The sequence below is a fragment of the Megascapheus bottae genome, chromosome 1 (genome assembly GCF_031878675.1).
Source record: "Megascapheus bottae isolate mThoBot1 chromosome 1, mThoBot2.hap1, whole genome shotgun sequence".
Classification (NCBI taxonomy): domain Eukaryota; kingdom Metazoa; phylum Chordata; class Mammalia; order Rodentia; family Geomyidae; genus Megascapheus; species Megascapheus bottae.
The window spans coordinates 38,730,487-38,755,706 of record NC_143509.1 but is presented as its reverse complement, the minus strand read 5'-3'; the positions used below and the strand labels follow the sequence as shown (position 1 = coordinate 38,755,706).

The 25,220-nt window shown below is 38.4% G+C and overlaps 1 protein-coding gene across 4 annotated transcripts in view; it reads right to left on the bottom strand.

The window, feature by feature from the left end:
* The window catches only part of Pik3ca (phosphatidylinositol-4,5-bisphosphate 3-kinase catalytic subunit alpha), a 95,318-nt gene that overhangs the window by 42,682 nt on the left and 27,416 nt on the right, over positions 1-25,220 (bottom strand). The window lies entirely within an intron of this gene.

Below are 25,220 nucleotides of genomic sequence, written 5' to 3'. Positions count from 1 at the left end.
ACCCCAAAACTCAACACCTATCACATTCATCTTGTCTACTATTTTACAGAACAACAGAATTTAGGCTAGAAAAAACTCTCTAAGGCATAGGGCAACTAATCTTAATTTAAAGCTACCTAAGTCAGATCGGGAAAACATATCTTTTTCCTGTTTCACCTTTTAACATCAAACTGCAATCATCAGATTAAATGACTTAGTCTTCCTTTTAAGACTGATCTTTTTTTAAAATAGCTATAAGCAAGTAAAATTGATTCTTATACAGATTTAGAATAATGCATATATTTGCTCAAATAGCATTTTCAAACAATATTGGGGGATTTTTTTGCTAGTCATGGGGCTTGAACTCAGGGCCTGGGTACTGTCCTTGGACACTTTTTGCTCAAGGCTAGCACTTTGCCACTTGAACCACAGGTCCACATCTTGCTTTTTCTGAGTATGTGGTACCGAGGAATCAAATCCAAGGCTTCATGCATACCAGATAAGAACTCTACCACCAGGCTATGCTCCTGGACCCAATATGGGGGGATTTTTAAAGGACACTGTTAAAATCTACAAAATACAAGTTTATCTCTTACTGATTATATTTTCTTTTTTTCAGTAAGCTAAACTGCAAAGTAATGTGAAACTCACCAAAAGATAACAAACTAGAAAAGAAAGTTAAGCTAAAAAACTGAACAAAAAGGCCACATAAGTTACTGTTTGTTTATTCTATCACACATAACTTACTATGTTTGTTTATTCTATCATGTATTATAGATAACTATACTTGTTTATCATGTATTATAAATAATAACACACACTATAAAAGTACAAGGGCACTGTCTCTAGACCTTTGTTGGGCACTGGGTATATAGTGAATGATATGATGGACAGGGATTGGTTTTAAGATAGACAAGAAGTGAAATCCCCTACAAATACTTCCAATAAAGTAGGGAAATGTAGAAGAGTGAATTTTTAGGTTCATTTGACACCAAAACTGAACTGAAAGCATGTAAGCCATTTAACAAGATATAAAAAGAGCGAAGACTCTGAATCAGTAATAGTTAACCAACAAAGCTCAGAACCTAATAGATTCACTATCAAATGTCATCAGACCCTCAAAGATGGACTAACATACCCAAATATTTTTATGAATTAGAAAAGGAAAGAATGCAACTGAACTAATTTTATTTTTATTAAGATAAAACTAGTATTTATACTCATAGCTAGATATGGAAAGAGAATTACAGAACAAGCCCTTTGACAAACACGTAAAATTTGTAAATGAAGTATCTGTAAATCAGTATACATTAAGAAAACAGCCGGTCTGGCTTGGTGGCTCACTCCTGTAATTCTAGCTACTCGGGAGGCTGATATGTGAGGCACAAAAGGACCTGAGACTCTTATCTCCAATTAACCTCTAGAAAATGGGAAGTGGGGCTTAGCTCAAAGGTAGGGCAGTAGCCTTGAGCTGAAGAGCAGGGACAGTGCCCAGGCCCAGAGGTAAGGGAGTAGCCTTGAGCTGAAGAGCTCAAGGACAGTGCCCAGGGTGAGTTCAAGCCCCATGACCCGCCCCCCCCGCCCCAAAAAAGAAAAAAGCAGCCAAGCACAGTGGCTCACACCTGTATACTAACTACTCAGTAGGCTGAGATCTAAGAATTGTGGTTCAGAGCCAGCCAGGGCACTAAAGACTTTGAGGCCAGACTCTTATCTCCAGTTAACCACTAGAAACCGAGAAGTGGTGTAGTGGCTCAAGGAGTTGTGTGGTAGTCTTGAGCTGAAGAGCTCAGGGACAAGCCCAGGACCAGAGTCCAAGACCCATCACCAAAAACAAACAAGCAAACAAAAAAGCCTACAAAATTCAACATCTTTATATTATCATTGGTCTAAAGAAAGTAAAAAGAAATATACCTTAACACAATCAAGGCTACACATGGCAAATATATAGTGAACGTTATCCTAAATTGGCAAAATTATTTTCTTTGAAGTCTGTAGTGACACAAAGGTGACCAGTCTTCCCTTGAATCCTTAAATAAGGACAAGAGAGTACTGAGATTCCTAGCTAGATAAATAAGCAAGAGAAAGGAATCAAAGAGAATCAAATAAGAAAGGGGTTAAATTACCCTGTTGGAAGATGATTTTATATTTTAAAGACCCTAACAATTATACCCCAAACCTTCAAGATCCAATAAACCTTAAGGAACATATGAGGATATAAAATTCAACATGTAAAATTCAGTATTTTTTCAGAAACCAACAATGAGCATGCAGTAGTCTCAGAAATGGAAATACCAAGGTATAAACTTAATTAGGGAGGGAAAGAAAGAACTCTACAATGAAAACTATGAGACAGTGGAGAAAGAAACTGAAAGAGAACCAGAAGATACAGAATTTAATTCTCAATTCTCATGCAGAATTGAAATAAAATGATATGACAATGGCTATACTATAAAATCAATCTATAGTTTCAATGCAATGGCGATTAAAGAACTAATGTCATTCTTTGCGTAAAAAGAAAAAAAACCAATCCAAAATTCCATGTGAAAACATAAAAGATGGGGCTGGGAGTGTAACCTAGGGACAGAGTGCTTGCCTAGCATGCATGAAGCCTTGGGTTGGATTCCTCAGTACCACATACATATAAAAAGCCAGAAGTGGCACCGTGTCTCAATAGGCATAGCCTTAGCCTTGAGCAAAATGTGTGCAAGGACATTGCCCAGGCCCTGAGTTGAAGCCCCAGGACTGGGGAAAAAACAAACCAACAGACCACTTATAGAGGGATCAGTGGAAGATGGCACCTGTTCAGAGTGAGTCTTTCTGAGATCTCGGCAAAATACCAGTTCTAGCATCGAAGTGGAAAGTTTATGCCTAAAGATCAATTCTAAGTAAGCGTTAGCACCAGAGAGATCTCAGTCAGAGAGGAAAAAGGCAGCTAGCCAGCTCAAGAAAACTTGTAGCCCCACACTACTGGCAGGCACGGCAAAACCTAGATATTTAAGGCCATGTAGGATGAGGCTAAATGAAAGGACCTCCAGGATATGGAAACAAGAGCTACATAATGTGTGATTGTTGTTCTTCATGTACTATGCTATTTCTCATCTCTTTTGTTGTCCCTTGGTTATTCTCATATTGTTATAATATCTTACCTTGTTACCTGGTATATTGCATATGTTTGTTTATTTGAAATAGGATAGGGAAGGGGGGAAAACTAGATGAGAGGAGGGGGTTGGGGGTGGGGAATGGGGCCAAAAAACATGAGAAAGGGTATCAATGTTTGTGAAGTAATGCGAATATAATGTAGCCTTTCTATTAATTACATTTAAAAAAATGAAAATAAAAGACCACTAATAGCTAATATAATTCTAACTAAAAAGAGAAATGCTGGAGGACTGCAAATAAGAAAAGGATCATGATAGTCGCATATAAACACAAAGACCAATGTAACAAAATAGAAGACTTAAAAATAATACCCCACAACTATAAGCCATTTAACCTGTGCCACATGGTGCAAAAATATACAAAAAAGAAAAATTAACTTCTTCAACACATAGTATGGGGCAAAACTGACCATCTACATGTATAAAACTGAAAGTTAATCTCTATATTTCACCCTATAGAAAAATCAACTCCAAATGGTTCAACCTTCTTTTTCTGTTGTTCTTCTGTCAGTCATGGAACTTGAACTCTGGGCCTGGGTGCTGTCCTAGGATCCTCAGATCTCAGGCTCCTTGTGTAGCTAGGATTGCAGGAGTGTGCCACCACCCAGTTCAAATCGATCAACATTCTTAATGCAAGATAAAAAACAAATGGAAACTCAGAGATAAATATATTTAAAAAAAAACAACTCTGGAAGATACATGAATACATCTCTCCACATTATCTCTCAATATATCTCCGGGAAATAGAAGACAAAAAAGCTTCGTGAAATTAAGCTCAAAAACATCAGAGAGGATGGCGGCAGGCTCACAGGTAAATGCCCAACCTCTGTCAGACCAAATAGACATTTAAGGTCTAAGGACACACGTTTGAACAAGAATCTTACTCCATCAGAACTCTAAACGGATTAACTCTTATTCTGACAAAGAACTAACTCCCTGGACAGACAAAAGAAAAGAAAAAGACCAAAAGCGTGTGGACGCCGGCTCTGCAGTTAACAGCCCCGTAGTCAGGAACTCGCTACAGGCCCTTGCTACCCCAAGAAAAATGGTGAGGCCCAACAAGCTGCTCCTGCCACCTTCGGGTCCCACACAGCCCTGGTTGGTGTGTGGTTGTGCCCACTGAGACCACAGAATCCCCACAGCAGCGGCCACCCCCTCGCTTCCCAAGCCCTTCCCATACCTGCCAACACCACAAGCAACCCGGTCCCACACCAACCTACCAGACAGACAGATATTCTGGGACTCAAGGTGACCCAGTGGAGTCGGAGACACCCCCCCTCCTCCCCGACACCTCCAGCTCTCCACACCGCTGTGGCGCAGACATCATCCTCAGCACCTCCCCTCACCAGCCTCCACCAAAGGGCACTGAACACCCCACCGCCTTTGGAAGGTGGACTCTACCAAGCAAACAGAACCCCAACTGAGTGCTTCTATGCACATACCAGCCAAGAAGATGCCTGCCCTGGGACTCAGGAATCTAGAAGAGCACCAGCTTCAGATCTCCCGAGTAATCCATTCGAGATACATTCCCCGGACAGCAAGAGCTCTAAGAGTGCAACCCAAATTCCATGGTCCAGAGCTCCCACCAAGTGGGAAAAGAGCATCCCTAAGGGGAACACAGGTTCAAACTCCTAGACCTTCCATAGCCTGGAAAATTCCAGGGTCCCAACTCCACCCCTGGGCAAGGAAACTACAAATCCCAACTCTCCAAATCTCCCACCACCAGGCCTAAGGGCACTGTGCTGTCCTAACAGGGTTACAGCAGCCCAGGATCAGGAGTGTGCCTCACCTGCCGGCCCATCCCTAGGCCATGAAGATTTCTACCTGCTAGCTCTGCACCAGCACACCACTCATACCACAAGGAAACAGAGGCTCCATCAAGAGACTGGATACTAGACACGGCGAGATCCAACAAGCCCCAAGTAACCTGAAGAATTTCTTTTTTCTAATTATATTGGTATAAATTTTTGCTACTTTTTTCATTATTTCCATTTTGATTCTTCCTGATTTTATTTCCACTTTACTACTTCATCATGGTTCCGTTCAATTCTAGAAACATAGCTGAAAGTGACAAGCAGGCATTCTTCACCATCATGTACATAATTAACTCAGACAATTCTTTTGATTCCCCAGTCCCACATATTTTAATATTTGTGTTTTCAATTTTAGTATTACTTCTTTAGATTTGCATAATTTTAAGGTTTTTTTATTGATATATTTTTCCATTTTTTGGTTATTATTCATTTTTTTCTCTTAATGAGTTTAGGCCTTAGTCACCATCCCTCTTCTCCTTTCCTTCCCTACATTCCTCTTTTCTCTTATTTTCTAGTCTTACCTTTCATTCCTACCTATTTCTGGGATCCCTGCTCCTTACTGGAGTTCCTTAGTTGTTGACTTAAAATTGTTTGATGTTGAACCAGATTGTATCTGTATTCCCCGAGGTATCCTATCGGTCTAGACTGATTTAGTCTCAAAGGGATCAGGTTATTTTTGCTTTAAAACTGTGTTCAGGGGCCAGGAGTTTGGCCTAGTGGTAGAGTGCTTGCCTAGCATGCACGAAGACCCGGGTTTGATTCCTCAGTACCACATACATAGAAAAAAGCTGGAAGCTGTGCTAAGGCTCAAGTGGCAGAGCTCTGGCCTTGGGAAAGCGCAAGGACAGTGCCCAGGCCCTGAGCTCAAGCCTGGGACTGGCAAAAACAAAAAATAAAACTAAAAGCCCTGTATTCGCTGGTGGTATTGGATCCGTTTTTTTTCCCCAATTTTTAAAATTTTATTCTATTAAAGAATTATTAGTATACTAATTAATAGTTCACAATCTACCTCCAAGCCTAATTTTCACCTGTGTATTTCTTTTTGTTTCTGTTTTTCAATCCACCAAAGGAATCAGACTATGAAAGTACCTATCATGATTGTGAATCTGTGATGTTTGTGGGTAGTTCTTATCTTTTTTTTTTTTTTTTTGCCAGTCCTGGGCTTGAGCTCAGGGCCTGAGCACTGTCCTTGGACTTTCTCAAGGCTAGAGCTCTACCACTTGAGCCTCAGCACCACTTCTGGCTTTTTTCTATGTATGTGGTACTGAGGAATTGAACCCAGGTCTTCATGCATGCTAGACAAGCACTTTAACCACTAGGCCAAACTTCCGGCCCCAGGTAGTTCTTATTTTAAAATTGTTATCTGGCATGGTATTAGCCTTGTTCTCACTTCCAAATGGGAGGAACAAGCCATAGAAGCTCAAGAAAAATGTCAAGTCAAAGAATCGCATCTCCCATTCAAAATAAACAGGCAACAGAACAGTAAATGACAAACCTAGATGAGAGTCCTCAAAATGCTCTACAAATGCTACTGGTAAACATGATCAATGAAAAAAATGGAAAACATGAGTAAGGCTATACATAAGGCTAATCAAAGATTAATAGAAGAATTCAATAGAAGTATAGCCACTCATCTGAAGGATTTGAGAGTACTCAAAACCAAATCTCAAGGAAGTTATAAAACAAGAGATGCAAGCCATTAAATATAACCAAGTAGGAGGAAAGGAAATTAAAAAAAAAAACAAAGTAAAAGTATTGAGAGCAAGGTAGATGATGCAGATTTTATCTCCAGAATTGAAGATAGTCTAGATTATGAAGATCAGAAAATTATTCAAAACAAATACTGGCCATTCGATTTCAACAACTCTTCAAAAAATTATACATGATGATCAAACACAATTCATCTCAGGCATGCAAAGCTGGTTCAATCTATGCAAGTCAATTAATTTAATTCACATCACCTGGAGTAAGGAGAAGAACCACATGATCATGCCAATAGATGCAGAAAACAAAAGCATTGGATAAAATCCAACTTCCTTTATTATGCAAGTTCTGGAGAACCTAGGAATCCATGGAACATTCCTCAATATAATAAAGGCTATGTATGAGAAACCTTCAGCTAGCACTGTACTTCATGGGGAAAGGTGAAAGCCATTTCCTCTAAGTCAGGAATTAGACAAGGATGTCCATTCTCTCTACTTTTCAATATAGTATTAGAATTCCTAACTAGAGCAATAAGACGAGAAGCAAACATAAAGGGGATCCAAAACAAAAAGGGAAAGAGGAAGTGTAACTTTCCCTCTCTGCAGAGATGATTCTGTATTTAAAGAACCCTATAGACTCCACTCCCAAGTTGCTTGAACTGATATGAAACTTTGGCAAAGTAGCAGGGTATAAAATTAACCCTCAAAAAATCAAGAGGTTCAAAGCAGAAGATGGCACTGAGACAATAGGGACACTGCCTAGCTCTCTCTCACAAAAAGAGAGAACCACAAGTCAATTACCTTAAGAAATCCATAACAACAAACTCAAGAAGCAACGGAGAAGAACTCAAACCGGAAAATAAATCCAGATAAAGCTTACATCCAACTTTCTCAAAGAATTCGGGATGCGAGGACCCCTCCCCCACCCCTCACCACCGGCTGTATTATAATGGGAAGAAAATTCGAATTACAGCAGATCTCTCCATGCAAACCCCAAATTCAAGAAAAGCTTGGAAAAACATCATTGATGTCCTGAAGACCAACAACTGCCAACCCAGACTGATATATCCAGCAAAACTAGCATTTACATTTGAGGGAGAAACAAGAATATTTCACTCCAAAGAGAAGCTTTATCAATATGTGCACACTAAACCAGCATTACAAAGAAAACTAATTAATCGAGAACAAATTGTAGAACATCAAGAACCCCCATCAAGAAGCAAACATCTATAACTCACTAAACACAAAAGGGGAAAAGAGAGAAGTAAAAATAAATAACGACAATGGACACTGACCACTTCTCCATAATCTCCCTAAATGTGAACGGGCTGAACAATCCAATCAAAAGACACAGAGCAGCAGACTGGATTAAGAAATACCACCCATCCGTATGTTGCCTCCAAGAGACCCACCTCACTGCTAAAGACAGAAACAAATTCCAAGTGAAAGGATGGAAACGAATTTTCCACTCTAATGCCCCATGCAAAAAAGCAGGAGTAGCAATCTTAATCTGACAAAATAAACTTCTCAGTAAAATCAGTACATAAAGATAGAGTCGGCCATTACATATTAGTAAAGGGTACAATCCATGCCCATAATATTACAGTTATAAACATCTACTCCCCCAACATGGGAGCACCCAAATTCATCAAACAAACTCTTTTAGAACTACAGAACAAGATAGACTCCAACACAATCATTGTTGGTGACCTCAATACTCCACTCTCAACAAATGACAGGTCAACTCAACAAAAGTTAAGCAAAGACACCATCGACTTAAATGACACCATAGCCCAGCTGGGCTTAACAGATATACACAGAGTCTTCCACCCAACAGCGAAACGTTTTACATTTTTCTCAGCAGCACATGGAACACACTCCAAAACAGATCATATAATAGTTCATACAGAAAACTTAAGCAGATACAAGGGGTCTGATATAAACCCATGCATCCTATCAGACCACAGTGGAGTCAGACTAATTCTGAACAATGTGGTCAAAGTCAAGAAACATTCAATCACATGGAAACTGAACAACATACTTCTGAATAACTCCTGGGTAACAGATCAGATCAGAAATGAAATTAAAAACTTCCTTGAATGTAATGACAATCAAGAAACATCACAAAGGAACTTATGGGACACAGTAAAGGCAGTTCTAAGAGGCAAATTTATTGCACTAGGAGCGCATCTTAAAAAGACAGAAGAAGAGCAGGTAAATAACCTTAAAAAAAACCTGAAACACCTAGAGGAGCAAGAAAAAGTTAATTCTAAAACAGCTAGAAGGACAGAAATAACAAAAATAAAATCAGAAATTTCAGAGATTGAAATAAGATCTACTATACACAAAACTGATAAATCAAAAAGTTGGTTCTTTGAAAGAGTCAACAAAATAGACAGACCCTTGGCAAGATTAATCAAAAAAAGGAAAGGGGAGACTCAAAGAAACAAGATTAGAGACCCCACAGGAACAATCACAACTGATTCTCAAGAAATCCAGTCCATAATGAATAGGTACTACCAGGGCCTATATTCAAAGAAACAAGAAAATCTAGTGGAAATGGATGATTTCTTAAATAAATATAGGCTACCCACACTGAACAACGATGAGGTAAACAAATTGAACAGACCAATTTCTTACAATGAAACTGTGGAAGCAATCAGGGAAATGCCAACCAAAAAAAGCCCAGGTCCAGATGGATTCACTGTGGAATTCTACAAGACGTTTAAAGATGAAATAACACCTATACTCTTGAAACTCTTCTGAGAAATAGAAAAAGAAGGAGCAATACCAAACTCATTTTATGAAGCTAATATTACTCTCATCCCCAAACCAGGGAAAGACCCAACAAAAAAAGAAAACTACAGACCTATCTCTCTAATGAACACAGACGCAAAACTCCTCAATACAATATTAGCCAACAGAATCCAGAAATAAATTTCAAAAATCATACACTATGATCAAGTGGGCTTCATCCCACAAATGCAAGGCTGGTTTAACAATTGCAAATCAATCAATGTAATACATCATATCAATAGAGTTAAGGATAAGAATCATATGATAATTTCTCTGGACACAGAGAAGGCATTTGAGAAAATACAACATCCATTCATGTTGAAAGCACTAGAAAAAAATAGGAATAAGAGGTACATTCCTCAAAATAGTGAAAGCCATATATGAAAAACCTACAGCCAGTATTACACTAAATGGTGAAAGACTGGAACCACTCACCTTAAAATCAGGAACTAGACAGGGATGCCCACTCTCTCCACTTCTCTTCAATATAGTACTGGAACCCTTAGCCAGAGCAATAAGGCAGGAAAAGGACATTAAAGGGATCCACATAGGGAAAGAAGAAATTAAACTATCCTTATTCGCAGACGACATGATCCTCTACATGAGTGACCCAACAAACTCCACTCCCAAACTTCTAGAATTAATAAACCACTTTAGCAAAGTGGCAGGATACAAAATCAATCTTCAGAAGTCAGTAGCCTTCTTGTACACCAACAATACACAAACAGAAGGCCAAATCAAGAAAATGATCCCATTCACAATAGCCCCCAAAAGAATAAAATACTTAGGAATATACTTAACCAAAGATGTACAGGAATTATTCAATGAAAACTATAAAAGCCTAATGAAAGAAATTAAAGAGGACACTAGGAAATGGAAAGATATCCCATGCTCATCGATAGGAAGAACCAACATAGTGAAAATGACAATACTGCCAAAATTGATATACAAATTCAATGCAATCCCCATCAAAATCCCAAAGACATTCTTTACGGAAACTGAAGATATAATCCAAAGATTCATATGGAACAAGAAAAGACCTAAAATAGCCAAAACAATTCTAGGCAAAAAGAGCAATGCTGGTGGTATCACAATACCAGACTTCAAACTCTACTATAGAGCCATAACAACAAAAACTGCTTGGTACTGGCACAAAAACAGACCAGAAGACCAGTGGAACAGAATAGAAGACCCAGAAATAGAACCACATACCTATAGGCAACTTGTATTTGACAAAGGAGCCAAAGATATACAGTGAAACAAACACAGCCTATTCAATTATTGGTGCTGGCAAAACTGGGCAGCCACATGCAGAAAACTAAAAATTGACCCTAGCCTTTCGCCGTGCACAAGCCTTAACTCAAAGTGGATCAAAGGCCTCGTCAGACCGGATACCGTGAAACTGCTACATGATAAAATAGGAGAGACACTGGAACTCATAGGCACAGGCAACAGATTCCTGAACAGAATCCCAGGGTCACAACAGATTGGAGAGAGACTTGATAAATGGGACTACCTAAAAATAAAAAGTTTCTGTACGGATAAAAACATAGTTGCAAAAGTAGAGAGACAGTCAACCAACAGGGAAAAGATATTCACCAACAATACATCTGACAAATGCTTAATAGCTAGTATCTACAGGGAACTCAAGAAACTAATCCCCCGAAAACCCAATAAACCATTCACTAAATGGGCAAGAGAAACCTATTAGAAGAAGAGATTAAAATGGCAGAAAAACATATGAGAAAATGTTCATCATCTATGGTCATAAAGGAAATGCAAATAAAAACAACCCTAAGATACCACCTTACCCCAACAAGAATGGCCAAGATTTTGAACTCAGACAATGACAGTTGCTGGCGGGGTTGTGGAAAAAAAGGAACCCTACTACACTGCTGTGGGAATGTAGACTAGTTCAGCCACTCTGGAAAGCAGTGTGGAGTTTCCTTAAAGAACTGAAAATAGACCTTCCTATGATCCCGCCATACCACTTCTGGGCATCTATCCTGAATCGCATGACCCAGGATATTATTCACCTGCTCAGCTATGTTCATCTCTGCACTATTCACAATAGGCAGGTGATGGAAACAATCCAGATGCCCTACTGCAGATGAATGGGTACAGAAAATGTGGTATATATACACAATGGAATTCTACATAGCCAACAGACAAGATAAAATAATGGCATTTGCAGGGAAAGTGGATGAATCTAGAGTGAACCATGTTGAGTGAGACAAGTCAAGACCTAAGGAACAAAAGGCGCATGGTATCCTTAATATGTGGCTATTAAATTCAAAGAGTACAAAAGAGCGAGGACTCAATAACCAACTTACACTTTTTTATGCGATGCACCTGTACAACTACTGTGCTACATTCAAACATGCAATATACAAAGCTTTTTGTGATAATGAGCAGTGAAAAAGATGGTTCTTCTAATAAAGACAAGCAACCCCAGGTTAGACGTACTTAAAAATTTTTTTCCTACTGCCTTATTTCCTAGACGTCAATCTTGATGGAGGCCAAAGGCCAGAGGCCAGACTACAAGATCTCTGTAGTATTTCTTTAGTAAAAGGCGAAAGATTTATAAGATCTGAAGAGAAACCGGAGTATTCTCTGTAGCATTTCTTTACATTACTTATGTCTAATCAATATCAACATGTATACAACATTTTATAATACTCTATAACTAAAGGCCAACAGACCACATAATAGTGTAAGAGGTTCTGCCATATGACTGTAAGAGCATGAGATATGACAGTAACCTTGATAACTAGTTTGTTTACTCATTCTTGTCATAAAATTACTCATCAAGATAAATTGTACTTAAAAATGCTTCATTAAATAACACCTTCTTTGTACAATTACATATCTATATATTTATATATATATATATTGTCCCTGAACTTCTTTTGCTCAAGGCTACCATTCTACCACTTGAGCCACAGTGCCATTTCCGGATTTTTCTGTTTATGTGGTACTGAGGAATCAAATCCAGGGATTCATGCATGCTGGGTGAGTACTCTACTGCTAAGCCACATTCTCACCCCCACATAAAGATAATTTTTTTTTTGCCAGTCCGGGGACTTGAACTCAGGGCTTGGACACTTCCTTGAACATTTTCTGCTCAAGGGTAGCACTCTGCCACTTGAGCCACAGTGCTACTTCTGGCTTTTTCTGGCTTTTGTATGTGGTTCCGGGGAATGGAACCCAGGGCTTTGTGCATGCTAGGCGAGCATACTACCTCCAGGCCACGCTCCCAGCCCCTGATTTTTTAAATTTACTTACTAGAGGCTCATGCCTGTAATCCTAGGTACTCAGAAGGCTGAGATCTGAAGATCACAGTTCAAAGTCAACACAGGCAGGGAGACTATAATCTCCAATTAACCATGAGAAAACCAAAAGTGGCTCAAAGTGGTAGAGTGCTAGCCTTGAGCAAAAGAGCTCAGGAACAGTGCTCAGGCCTGAGTTCAAGCCCCACAACCACCACCAACAAAAATTATTAGTATAAGCTACTATGTTTAAGCACAGTACTAAAAATTTTCTTGAAAAGGAAGAACTGGAATTTATTTATCTGTAAGAGTTGGATCTTTATTAGCAGTTCAAGTAGATAGTGCTACTTAAAATGAGCAACCATTTTTATGGACAAAATAAATATCAGCGATAAAGAGTAGGAAAAAAGAGTCTAAAACTCTCTATTGTCTCTTGGATTTTATAGAAGGTCTGTTAATTCATTAGGCAATCTAATTATTTTGAACATCAAATGTTTATTCTTTCACTCCATGACATCTTGAAACCTTATTTTTTAATCCCTGAATTGAAAGTGTTGCTCTATTTCTGTATTTCATAATTTAAGGAATCTGTGTCCAAAATATATTACCCACAGGTCAAATGCATCTTGCCATTGTTTTTGTAAATAAAATTATGTTATCATATATAAACAGTATATTTTCATACATAAACATTGTATTTCCAATACAATAGTAGAGTTGAGCTGATGTTACAAAGACCATATAGACCTTCATCTTTGCTAGCCTCAGAAAAGGTATGAGAATTATTTGATATCAACTGGAAAACTTAATTTGCCTCCTTGTCTCCATCTCTCCTATTCCATCCTTCCTCTCTTAAAAGAGCTGAATATTGAACCCAGGTCCATGGAGATGCAGACAAAAAGTCTAACACTGAGTTAAATCCCTAGCGTTTTTCTTTTTCTTCTTTTGGACAATGTCTCACTATGTAATCTAGGCTCATTTTAATTTTTTTGTTGTTACCACCCCAGTCCTGGAGCGTGAACTCTGTGCCGGGGCACTGTCCCTGAGTTTGTTTGCACAAGACTTAAGGCACAGCTCCATTTCTGCTTTTGATGCTTACGTGGAGGTAAGAGTCTCACAGTGTTTCTTGTCAAGTCTGAGTTTGAGTGGCAATGCACAGATTTCAGCCTCCAAATTATCTAGGAATACAGGCATGAGCCACTGGTACCTGAACTTTTGATCCTACTACCTCTGATGCTTGACTTCCTGGATTACTTATCTGTGTTATTCATACCTAGTGCCAGTTGAAGAATTTTCTAAATATACAAGGGTTATGGTATCATATTCAACTCTATCCCTATAACCACATTCTACACTTTAAACTTAAAGTGGAACAAGAAAATGAAACAAAGAAAACAGACATTAATTTTAAGCCAGCAAATGAAAATTTTCAATGAAGTATCTCAAAAACTCATTCATTAGATAATTTCAAATACCATATCTGATTTGGAACATTTTTAAATACTTCTAAAGCTACTCCTAGAATTAATCACTCTTCGTCACTTCTCCTTCCTTCTATCATTCTGCTTTTTCTATGCCCTCTTCTACCTTGACAGCCATTAGAATTTTTCCTACATCTCTATACCTTCAATTACTTCAACTATAACTTAAGCAAGATATCCTACTTCTCTCCTTTACCATCACCTGATGTGCTCTTTTGGTAATATTGATATCAAAAATTACAATCACAATCTAGTATAATATTACCAACACACAGAAAACTATCATTTGGATGCAGACTAGAAATCTACATGAGCACAGAGTAAAATAGCATTAGTCAGGGCCGGGAGTCTGGCCTACTGGTAAGAATGCTAGCCTTGAGAAAGCCCAAGGACAGTGTGCAGGCCATGAGTTCAAGCCCCAGAAGTGGGGAAAAAAAATAAACACCATCAGTCTTTCTGTCCTTAGAAGTATATTATACTCAAATATATCAATATCAGATTTGTATAAAAATGAGAGCTATTTTGAAACCATGTATCTGAAACTTTAGGAATACATGGACACTAACTCAACTGGTAGCTTAATCCCCTCAAATAACTTACTAAAAGAAGCAGCTTGTGTTTTCTAGAACCCAGGCTTCACACATAAAAAAGCTTCTTAAATAATTCTGAATAATTTTAATAGATTTTTACAAATACTTGTTTCAGATTTTTAAAGAATGTTTTCCACATTATCAACAGGAAAACGCTAGTATTCATTCAGCTTTACAACTTGGCTACCTCTTTACATACTTAATAAAATACTAAAAACTTTCCTATTATTACTTTTCTTTTTTTGTCAATCATGGGGCTTGGACTCTGGGCCTGGGCGCTGTCCCTGAGCTCTTCAGCCTTACCCCTGGAGCCACAGCACCACTTCCCAGTGCCCAGCTAGCTTTGAATCGTAATCCTCAGATCTCAGCCTTCTGAGTAGCTACAATTACAGGCATGAGCCACTGCGCCAGGCTCCTATTCTTTTTATTAGAAAACATCTTTCGTTTGGCTTAGAACAGAAGAACAAAAAAAACCATAACTTTTTCTTACGAAAGTGATTAAAATCTGGGTTTAATGAAGAAATGGGCTGATTAAATATTTCTAGCTAGTAATTCCTTTTTATTAATGTTACCATAGCCTCTTACAGATACTCCATGTAGCTAAACATACATACTTTATTAAAATTATCTGCACCCATGTTTGACATTTCCAGATGAAATAGGGTAGGAGCCATAAACTTACAGAGTGGAAAACTAAAACTACATCATTGATTTTATTCCACAAAAAAATGTATCAAGGACAAAGAAAGAGACAACTTGACAATAAAAGGAAAAGAAAGAAATGGGTGAAGACACCTTACAAAGGAAAATCAAAAGGACTCAGAGAACAAAACAGATTTGCAGAATCAGAAGCAAAATTTTTAAACAAATTTCACAGTAGAGATTTGTGGGAAGCAAGTGTCCCTCAGAACAATTTTCTGAGTACCAGCCAGGGCCTCTAAAGTTGACTAGTATTGTTGGAAAAAGTCCAAAGGAACAGCTGCAACATATATGAGCTCTGGAAAGATGCACTTTATCCATTCCTTCCAAAGTCTTGTCCTGCACTGACCTTTACAAGCTAACCATGAAAAAACAGCCTTAACTTATACATTTCTCTAATATGAAGTTCATAGGTAGGCTTAGAGAGGGTCTGTGATAATTATTTTAATTACAAGACTTAGGTTAGTTGAATAGTATTTATAGCAATATAGACCTTTCCTTATTAATTAAGTTGGGTTAAAAATTTGAGGGTGAACAGGAGAGTCAAATAAAGAGAAACTGCTGAATTACGGTTTAATAAATACTTAATTGTAAATTATTAGGGAGATCATAAACTAAAGTCATAACAAATCTTGAAAATGCTGTCATTAATTTTCTCAATTTGCTCTTTAAAATTTCAAGATTTATAAGCTGAGTGTATAGGCCAATAGCCCAATGGCAGAACACTTGGCTAACATTCATAAAAGTATTTGAATCAATCTCACACAGGAAAAAAAAACAACTTTAAAAATCAAATTTCCTAGACATGAGAATATACTTTAATAAAAGGCAAAAGATTTATATGATCTGAAGAGAAATCAGAGTATAAGAGAATACCTTTTAAAAAGATTAGTCTCAAAAGCTTAGAGATAAGACTACAAAAAGGCAAATATTATACAATATAATAAATATGAGGTATTTCATAGCATCATATAATTTAATTAAACACAAATAGCTTCAAAATAATAAGACTTTCCTAGTAAATACCTTTTTTCTCATTTGCCTACGATACTCAAGACAGATTATTATAATTTAAAATAAAACAAAGAGCAGATGAACAGAAACAAATGACAAGTCAGCCAAGTCTAGTAATTTCACTTACGGTTTCAGAACAGGGTAACAATATTTGGTAAATTATGATTTCAAAATGCAAAAATAAAAAAATAAACTTCAAATATAAAAAATTGATTTTCTAGCAAAATATTTTTATTTGATTTGATTCTATTTTATTAACTGGCCAATCTTTTGAGTAATAGTGTATGCTATAAGGTCAATGTGTAGGAGCAGAATGCATTCTCTCACTCAAGAAAAAGCAAAAATCTAACCACTGATTTTGCATGGATATATTGTGGAGAGTTTTCAGTGCCTGCATGCATTAAAAGAGTCTAAATCTAGTCTGCTCCAATAACTAAAAAGCAAACCTGATTTGGGGGTACTAAAAATGTAACAATCATCTACTGGCATCCAGATATGTTTCATAGAAAGTCTCTTTGTTTGGGGCTATTATTTCCATTTTTAACTAATTAAACATTCCAAAGTTAACACTTATCTGTATTATAATCAAGAAAGTCAAAGTGACCTGGGAGAGAATCAAGAACTAGTCACAGTCACAAAGCTCTATCACAGGCTACTGTTTCTATTTCTGGGGCTAAATATCATAGAATTGTAGCTGTGGTTTCTGTATATTATGACTATATAACACCCAGGCACAAATAATGAATGCACATTCATATCACATTAACTGATGGCTACAAAGACAATATTTTCAAAATTTAACAGCAAGGTCTCATCTGTACTGCTTAGATCACAGTTGTTATTTCTGCTAATACTGACAGAATAAGAAGCAAGTATAAATAAACTCCATCAATTTGTCTTGTGGAGGAAAAGAACCTGCTAGCAAGTGAAACAAAATAATTAGCCTGGCTGGATACAAGTGGTTCACGCCCATAATTCTAGCTATTTAGAAGGTAAAGATCTGAAGATTGCAGTTCAAAGCCAGCCTCAGCACAAAAGTCCATGAGACTCCTATCTCCAATTAAACACCAGAAAACGGGAAGTGGTGTTGTGGCCCGAAGTGATGAGTCCTAGACTTGAGGCTAAAGAGCTCAGGGACAGTACCCAGACCAGAGTTCAAGCCCCAGGATCAACAATAACAACAACATCCATAAAATGATTATATAAAGCACTTTTTAACTCTATCAATTTTATATAGTGCTACTTTCTTTGATACTGAAGGGACTGTTTGAAGCCAACCCAGAAAAAAAAATGGGTGATTCTATATCTCAATAGTGGTACATACTTATGGTCCCACTTATGCAGGGAGCCATTGGTAGGATAATTGTGATATGAAGAGGCCACAGAAAAACTACTTAACACCACACTTGAAAAATAACTAGAATAAAGAAAGGGCAGCATGTGTGGCTCAAGCAATACCACACCTATCAAGGATGCTCAAGATCCTGGGTTCAAAGTAGCACACAAAAAGAATACTATTTACAAAGCAGAAAATAGAGTATATGAAATGTCATAGATGGGTTTTGAAATTTTAGATAGCATGACCCTGGGCAAGGTCACAAGACACCATTCAAGAAAATAACTAATTCAAAAAAAGGCTGGAAGAATGACTCAAGTGGGAGCATGCTTGCTAAGCAAGCACCAGGTCCTGAGTTCCAAATCGGAGCATCACAAAAAAAAAAAAGGAAGGAAGGATGGACACCAAGTGATCAGAAAGTATACTTCATTTTTATGTGATCAACTGACCACCCAAAGCCACAGTTAAACAAGAATTATTTCTAATAATTTAGTATGTTAAAGTACTTCCTTATAAAATTTAGTAACTTTAATTGAGGTGATAAAGCGATTATCTCAACAACTGTTTCATATATTATGATTCATTAGTTAACCTTTTTGACTTATATTACTTTAGGGAAAACTGGCTTCTTTTACTTTTTTCCAATCAAGAATGTTCAGCATTCCTTAGTAATTTTTCTATTACCTAAAAACATTCCCTCTAGAATTCCTATCTTTTTACCTGCATTCAGTTTACAACTGTTTCTAAAGTTGGCATGAAACTGGTGTTTGGAAACCTCAGTCTTATATACTGGCTTATAATGGCTCATTCCACTGAACTTATATGGTTCATTCTGCCTCAACTATACATAAGAAATATATGGTTTCATTCTAGGAATCTGGAATTTAAGTTTATGTAAGGTAGTGTTGTGATTAGCCCATAGTACAATATATGGAAACTAAATCTCTAGTGAACTTCGCCTGTTTAAATGGCTCTACTTGAGAAGAACACTAAAACGCTTGTACCTACTCCCTCTTTCAGTTTGATAACTGCGTTGTATCCTGCTGTAACAAGTCATTAAGCCATAATTATGCTGTATCTGAGCTGTATGAATAATTCTAGCAAGCTATCAAATCTGTGGTGTTGGAAATACCCCAACATATACAGTACATCTTATGTTTAACTACATAAAAAATAGTTCTCAGGTCAGGAGTTTGGCCTAGTGGTAAGACTGCTTGCAATTCCTCAGTACCACATACATACAAAAAGCCAGAAGTGGTGCTGTGGCTGAAGTGGTAGAGCTCTAGCCTTGAGAAAGGACAGTGTTCAGGCCCTGAGCTCAAGCCCCAGGATTGGCGGACACACGCACACATGCGCACACACGCATGTGCACACGCACGCATGCACGCACACACGCACACACGCACACACACATACACATTCTCCAAAGGCCTTATAATTTTGCATTTTTACCAGTAGATCAGAGTTCCAGTTGAGCTATATGTTCACACCTGTTAAGTGGTATCAGTGTTTTTTTACTTTAGCTTTCCTACTGGATATTTCATTGTCATAGTTTACTACGTTTTTGTTTTATCGGTGTTGATGCTGTGAATTAAAGGGCCTTACACAAGAGCATACTTTTCTATTCAGGTACATTTCTAGGACTTACTTTGCATTTATTAATGACTAATGATGTGATAAATCTTTTCTTGTGCTTATTATTGATTTGCATTTCTCCTGTGAAAAATCTGAGCTGTCTTCATAGCTTTACATTATATAATCCACATTTTTCTTTTACTGTTGTAGTGATGAGGATGGGCAAAACATGCTAGATAAATGCTTTATATTGAGTTACTGCCCTATTTCTTGTAGTTCATTTCTAATTGATTTCAAAAATTCTGAAAATATTCTGTACATTTGTTACTTATAAGTACTGACAATCACTCTTCCCAATCTATGGCATTTCATTTTCTTGGTGTCTTTTAATGAACAAAAACTATTAATTTCGATTAAATGTCATTTACCAAATTTTCTTTCATGATTTCACATGAAGATATTCTCAGAATATCTTCCTTCTGTCTTATAGTGTGAGTGGTTAGAGTCCTGTTTCATTTCTCGATTCCAATTGTAATTTTCTGTCTTTTACCATCTATTGGGTTTATTTATAGGTTCAGAAGCACATTCTAATTATTACAAATGAATCTATGCAACCTATCTTTCTTTAATATCTTTCTTTAATACAACTTTTCCAAATCTTTCCATGAAGTTTATCAAAACGAACTCTAAGAAATGGAGACAAGAGGTTTAATTTTTTTGTTGTTGCAGGTCCTTTTTTTTCTGTATTTTTCCCCCTTTTGTTGCTGTTTTTTATTTCTACACCTTTTGTCTTTTGTCTGTAAGTTTATCTAACTTGGGGGGGGAGGGAAGCATGGAAATAGTGGACAAAATTCAGCAGTAATATTCACTAGATACTAGGTTGGAAATGAACTATATAACTTGTTTGGGGGAGGATTGTAGGGAGAGAAAAAGGTGGGAGAAAATGAGGGAGGGGGCGACACTGTTTAGAAAGAAACATATTCAATGCCTGATTTATGTAACTGAAACCTCTCTGTACATAGCCTTTGCAATAATTTTTTAATTGCCTTCTCATTAATTTAAAAGTATCAGCCACAAGTTCTGTAATCCCATCATTGGAAACTAAACAAGAGAACTGTAAACTCAAGGTCAGTCTGAACTACACAATGAGTTCCAGTCCCAGGATGGTGCGCACACATGCGCGCGCGCGCGCGCGCGCGCGACGCACACACACACACACACACACACACACACACACACACACACACACCATGAAAACACCAATGGTACAGCCATTTTATTCTGAAACATGTACATAAAAACAATGGCACAGCCCCATTTCTATCTAATGTACTAAGCAAAGTAAAATAAACCTGTAGAAACCCATCATTGAAAAGATAACTCTTTTAGTCTGTTGATGGGTAGATAACTTGACAATATAATTCAAATTTAAACACATATATTCTTAGACTAGGCAGTCCCAGTATTAGAAATTTATTCTATAGTCATATTTGTAAAAATATACTAAAATGTAGGCTACAGAACAGTCACTGAAGCAGTATTTTACAAATAAAAATCAGAAACATCCAACATATTAAACAAGGGAATGTCTCATAAATCATAAAAAGGCATTTAATGGCACACTATATTGCTATGAAATGATACAGAACTGTACCATGTACTGATGTAACACTATTTCCAAAATAAAGAAACAGAAGAAGTGCATGGCAAATGGATTTGTAAAGACTTCTGTGCCAACAGTCACTCCTAAAAAGAGAATTAGAAAACACCTCCCTTAATGAAGCCGGAAAACTATCTGAAATATATGGAAATTGAGAGGGGAAGTAGAGAATGAAAAATGACTTGGTAGAAATTAGTAAAACTAAATTTAAAGGCCTACAAATAACAAACATCTCAGTTTTCATGGACCTTCAACATGCTCAGGACTGTGTGATTCCTGAAACTATTACAATTCCAAGTCAAGTCTATTTAGTATGTTCAAGGACTTCTCAATTCTACCAAAACCATAAGGCATGATTTCTTCACAAACTAAACTCTAGAAGCTTTGGTCTTCAAAAGGTACAGAATTAAATACATATTGCCAATTGTGGTGGTGCTTGATTGTTATCTGGCATGTCAGTCTAAGCTACATGGGGAGACCCTGTTAAAGCAGGTATGTTAAAGCAGGTACAAGTTGTTGCTAAAATCAGATGATGTAAAAGTCAATGGGATCCCAAAGTCCCTTACTTCAGGATAACTTTTTTTTTTAATTTTTTATTGTAATTAATAAAAGGGTTACATGATATTTGCCTGATAGAAGGTGCATTAATTCACATACATTGATACCCTTTCACATGTCTTGGAACCCATTACCCTCTCCCCCCAGGATAACTCTTAAAATACGCATCCTTACAGAGGAAATGTTAAGATTAATCTCAACTATCAATTTGCAAACTCCATCTGCTATCACTGTCCATAAGCATTTTCATCCTTCCAAAGGGCTTCTAGGCTTTCAGCCTCAGATTGGAACCACATCATTGGTTCCCCTTCCCCTGCTTTGTTCAGAAGTTTTCAGTTTCTTGTACAACTGAGTTCACTGGCTGTTCAGTGCGAGGCAGCCATTGTCTCTGATATAATCCAGTGTGGTAAGTCCCCCTTTATAATTAATTAATACTATTATTCTACAGATACTATTAATACAAATTTGGAAACCAAGAATGGTTCTAATAAACAGAATTTTTAAAATGGATTTCCTGGTTTTTGTGGTTTTATGAGCCTGCACTCTATTATGATTAGATATAAAGTTGCTAAGAAGTCTCTCTTGATAGAGCATTCACAATCTATGGCATAAACAATTTAAAGAAATCTATAAGTAACTAGGTATTAGTGGTTTAAACCTGTAATTACAACTAATCAAAAGGCTGCAACCTGGAAGACTGTGGTTCAAAGGCAGTCTTGGTAGAAAAGTCTGTGAAATTCCATCTCCAATTAACAAGAACAATGCTGGACTAAAAGTATGGCTCAGACTGTAGAATGCTAGCTGTAAGCAAAAATGTACAAAGGATGAATTGGGAGGGAGAGAAAGAATCCAAAAAGAATATTAGTGAGAAGCAAGAAATTTAGTGACACTATACATGATATTAGTTTACTGCTATTGAAGGGATTTAAAAGCTCAGAAGGACTTGAAAGCTGGAATGAACTTACTTTGTAAAATCCACACTTAAGAGGTTGAGAAAAGCTGATCTCCATCAACACTTTAGAGAACAGATATATAAGGGGAGCAACAACATCCTTCAAGAACTCTGTCACTGCTCCTTTCTATATGCCCAGCTCTTACATTGGGAGCTATAGTTACTTAGGTAGGTATAATGGGATCCTGGAACAGCAGAAGCCATATAGCAGCACACAACCACTGAAGGCAAAGTGGATATACTTATCACAATGGACATGCATCTGAATGGTATGAGTCATACAGATGTATAGTATTAACTAATCATGGTGTTACCAGCAATAAAATAGCTAAGAAGCCTCCTTAATTAATTCAGTTTTCCTTCTGAGATAGAACAAGGCCAAGAATAGTCTGGCGTGGAACTCAAAATCCTCCTGCCTCAGCCTGGGTATGAGAATTACAAGCATACACCACCATACCCAGCTTTTGGTTACAGGATTTTTACCAGGTAGTCCAAGCTGACCTCACACTAATGATCCTCTTGAGTGTTAGGATTTTGTGGGTACATCATCACATCTAGATTATTTCTTACTCTGTGTAAGAATAATTCCAATACTTGAAAGACCCTCCCCCTGAAAAGATAAACAAATTAAAAGCAAATCATATACTTAGCAGCTTAGCATTAGTAATGCCATTTTGCAAGGCCTAAACTAAGAAATAAAAGTGTAGTCTTAGGATAAAAATAGGGGGGGCAATAAGAGGAACAATGTATGGGCCAACATCTGACCCGGGTCCAGGAAACAAGAGGAACAGATGTTTGGTAAAAAGAGTGGAGTGACACCAGGGCGGCAGTTGGGCCAGGCCTGTGGTTAGAGAAATGTGTTAAAATAGAAAGTCGCCAGTATATCAATAAGAGGAACTTGATAAACCAATCAGAACCCTGTAACTATGCTGCCTCTGCTTCTGTAAGCCTGCTTCAGCTGTCTATAAAAATATACCCCTCTCCCCAGCCTGGCGCGCAAAGTCTTCTAGGAGACTTTGCTGCCCGGGCGCCCGATACCCTAAATAAAAAACCTCTTGCTGCTTGCATCCGATTGAGTGGTCTCGCTGTTCCTTGGGGAAGGCCTCCCACTTGAGTGACCTCCTCTTAGGAGGGTGGTCTTTCATTTGGTGCGTTGGCCGGGAAAGGAGACCTCTACCCAGGGACCACCGACCCACCTCCGGGAGGTAAGCTGGCCAGCGATTTCTATGTTGTAACGTGTTCTGTGTTCTCTGTTGAATGCGCCTGCGTCTGTAGCCCGGCCGCCGTGGCAATCTGTATTTTGCGGTCTTGGGGAGGAGCTGACGGGCTCAGACTCCCAGCCGTAGCCCCTGGGAGACGTCCCAGGGGTGAGAGAGACTCGAAAGGGTCTCCGTCTGTTTGGTGGGACGCTTGGTGTCCCTTCTGAAGTGAGTACCCCGCTCACGGTCTGTAGGGGAGGAGGATTGGCCATCCTCAGACTCCCATCTGGAAATTTACTTTCGGTTTGATACCGAATCGCGCTGCGATAAGAATTTGTTGTTTGTTGTTTTTGTGGCTGTCTTGTGTTGTCCATTTGGTTTTTGATTGATTGAAGTTTTTATTGGATATAGGGAGTGGTTATCAGCTTAATGTCTGGAGTTAGATTTCTGACTCGTCCAATTTCCCCTTTTGGAGCCGTGCCTCAACCTGAAGACTCTATAGTCCAGTTGTTGAGAGAAACATCTGGACCTCCCCCAAGCTTTAGCTCACTTTCACTTTTAGAAAAAAGCCGTGTTGTTAAGCTTTTTATTTTCTGTGTATTTTTGGTGTTCGTGCTAATAGTGTTAGGACTGGAACTGACTGCTAACATGGGACAGACAGTGACTACCCCCTTAAGTTTGACCTTGCAGCACTGGAAGGAGGTTCGAGCAGCCGCCCACAACCTGTCAGTGGAAATACACAAGAATAAGTGGATCACTTACTGCTCCTCTGAATGGCCAATGTTTAGGGAGGGGTGGCCCCCCGGGGGTAGTTTTTACCCCTCGGTGATCCAGCAGGTAAAATCTAAAATCTTGGATCCTGGTCATGGGCACCCGGACCAGGTGGCCTATATCTTCACCTGGGAGTCGCTTGCCCTTGATCCCCCTACCTGGGTTAGGCCGTTCCTTCCCCCCGAAGCTCCTCTCCAGGCTACTGCACCTCCAGCCCTTACTTCTTCTCCGAGAACTTCATCCCTCTACCCGGCTCTCGTTCCTCCCCAGAAACAAGTCAAAACCCGAGTTAAAACCGAAACCACCCCCGCCGTTCTTCCACCCGACGATAACCTGATTGACCTTTTTCAGGAGGATCCTCCACCATATCCCCGGAATGGAGGTGCTGAAGCTGAAGCAGCAGCAGCACCTCCGCCGAATCCCCCTCCGGCCCCAATCCCACCTCCGGGGCCACCCCCACCATCCCCGATGGTCGCTCGCCTCAGACGACGCGAGCCTCCAGCAGCTGATTCCACCTCACAAGCCTTCCCCCTTAGGATCGGGACGGACGGTAGATGGCAGTATTGGCCTTTTTCAGCTTCAGACTTGTACAACTGGAAAAATAATAACCCTTCCTTTTCAAAGGACCCCTCAAAACTTACTGCCTTAATTGAGTCTATCTTAGTG